A 2,852-nucleotide genomic window follows, 5' to 3' on the forward strand; every position below is an offset into this window, starting at 1 on the left:
CATTTGAAACATATTTTCTTTGTTAAACATCTCATTACTGTGGATTGTTTGTGTGTGTATATTCTTTGTTGGAATGAAAATGACAAACCTGTGCATTGGAAAATAAGTGGAAATTGATGATTGCAGTGCGGCTTTAGCATTGATTTTCGTAGTAAATGGTTTAGATCAATGGATGTTCTAGAATTTATGCGTAATTAGGAGTTTTGGTTGTTTATTCAACGGGAAAAAAAACTTGAAAAGAGGCACAACAGGTTTTTGAGAAAAGGCACGAACTGACCCGTCTACCACCATTTATGGAGTGCCACATGTTAAAGAAATGGTGACGTGTACAAACTCCATTTGGCATACCCGAGTCCACATGTACATATTCCATACTGACTAACGTGAGTTAAATCATCTATACAGACCTGAATCGCCGATTCAAAGGACTATTATGTTTAAGTCCACTTAACTGGACTAACTTTTCCTCCACCGTTTTTTCAAATAAGACTTAGTTTTGTTAGAAAATTAAAAAAACTACCCTGATTTTGTAAACTACAAAAGGAAACATGCCCATTTTTGTAAATTGCCCAAGAATAAAAGTCCTGGGAAACAAGATACCATAGATCAAAGGACAAAGAATAACTATGGAGGTTCAAACTTCAAAGTGGTGATAAAAGTTCATAAGATTATTACATGATGAAAACGATTATTTTCTCCTCCTTATCTTTAGTGTGGACACGTCGGATATACCAAATTACCAATAAACACATAAAGTCATAAACCATGGGAGAAGCTCTCAGTAGTTAGTTTGCAACCTAGGAGTTCGGCTGGATTCTTCGGAAACTATTAATCACTTTTTGGATTATTTTTGGTAGGAGTAAGATTTGCATAGTCCGTTGGTCCATAAGGCTTGAACATTTCTGCGAATAATCCCTTCTTCCTTCTGGGATTACAACACACATCCTTACACAACTGATCATTGTACCAAATTTGCAACGGACCTATGCAAGCCTTCCTATAATCCTCAACAGCAGAGTAACGTCTCATATATTTTTCCCATTGCAACACTTCTTTCTCCATTTCTTTTATGCTTGGCAACTCAAACCCGCCATCCAGATAGTGCGCTAACCACTTACACCACATTTCTGATGTATACAAAACGGTAAAACTATCAGAATAGCCCATTACTGCCAATTGTGGAATTCGTGGATTAATACATCATCTGTATAGTGGAACTGGTGAGTTTGAGGAACCTATAATGTAAGTCTGAAATGTTGGCGACTTAAAGATGCTTTTGAGTTTAAGGTCACCCTTATACCCGGTAGCAAGAATCACGACGTCTGTTTCTAGAGGTACACTTGTAGTTTTATCATTGTCAATTGTCAACCCGTCTGCGTAAAAGCTAAACCCCGTTGCCTTCTTGCATAGAATACTTCCTTCTTCCACCCTGTCATAGAACTTTTCGGCAACGATTGACACCCCACAAGTCATAACATCTTGCAAGAATCTTTGATCTGGGATCAAATTGTATTTCTTGAGCGGATATTTGGATTTGATAACCCTTTCAGCATATATTGAAATTGCCCATGTCTAAACCAATGAAAATATCAGATTCAATCAAGTAATAAATTTGAAATTCCCCACAAATATATATGTTGTAGTGTCCAGCTATGAAATCAAATAACTTACCAAAGGTGAAAAAAGAGTAGCTAAGAGACTATAGAATAGTCCTTGGCCAGGTTTGTGGAGCAGTAGTTCAAAGAAACGATTACGCTTTGGCGAACCAAAATATGAAAGGTAGTCAATGGACAAGTTCCAATGTAAGCGTCTGTACAACAGCGTACATGGATTTTCCACCCCTGCAAAAATATCGATGGAAGCTAAAAATTCATGCATATACATTTTCCGGTAACTATAGTTAGTGGTCGGCATCTATACTATATATACTAGATTAGTCAAACAAAATTCTTAATTGAAAATTAGAAGCAACAGTTTAGATAGTTTACCATTGGCAATTGCGCATTCATTGGCAATATCAAGAGCTGATTTTTGATATCCAACAACAGTAACACGTTTTCCTTTGACGAATTTTGCAGCATCAGAATCATCCATGGCAGAGTAATCCATAGAGTGTATAACTTTCCCGTTGATGAAAGCATCTGGACCTTTCTTTGGTGGGAAATTTGGAATATTCGGAAATCCACTATGCCGGCCGATGCAAAGAATCACAAACTCTACTTGATAAACTTCATTATGTTCATGAGCAGCAGTAGTGCTACTACTAGTAGCAATGTCCCATTTACCTTTAAGATCACAAGTAGTACTAAAACCCTGAGGTGTACCACCCCAATGACTCCAAGAATGCATGTCTTCTCCATCTTGTACTAACAGCAAAAACAGATTTTGGAAAAGAGGATTCTAATGCGGATTAAAAAAAAACGCATAAGAAAGACATGTCATCTGGAGTATGAGGCGTTTATTACTTCACTCTTTTGAGTCATAACTGTGTGCACATCTGACCTTATCCGAAACGTTTCTTAGTTACTCTTTAACATTTTTAGATGCCAACTGTTTTATCAATTTTCTAGACTCAACATAAAGCGTTATCATTCATGTAGTTGTAGGAAATCCTCCAACCACACAAATATGAAGATCCTTTGATAATCAATCGATCTCAAAGTAAATTATTTATTTATTTATCAAAATCATAAGAATGAATTACAAGATAATAGAGATTCTAAGTTTTCTCTCCCTCTCTACAATCTTTCTCTCTCTTAATTTCTTGACCAAGGATCCTAAAAAGAACTCTCCCTCTCACAAGGCCAATCGACCCTTTATATAGGGTATTACATAGTGGATGACAGCTAAGA

The 2,852-nt window shown here is 36.5% G+C and overlaps 1 pseudogene; it reads right to left on the reverse strand.

The window, feature by feature from the left end:
* Positions 1 to 828: 828 nt before the first annotated feature.
* On the reverse strand, positions 829 to 2,349 carry LOC113326433 (annotated as a pseudogene).
* Positions 2,350 to 2,852: the final 503 nt, after the last annotated feature.

The sequence above is a fragment of the Papaver somniferum genome, unplaced genomic scaffold (assembly GCF_003573695.1).
Source record: "Papaver somniferum cultivar HN1 unplaced genomic scaffold, ASM357369v1 unplaced-scaffold_10, whole genome shotgun sequence".
Taxonomy (NCBI): Eukaryota; Viridiplantae; Streptophyta; class Magnoliopsida; order Ranunculales; family Papaveraceae; genus Papaver; species Papaver somniferum.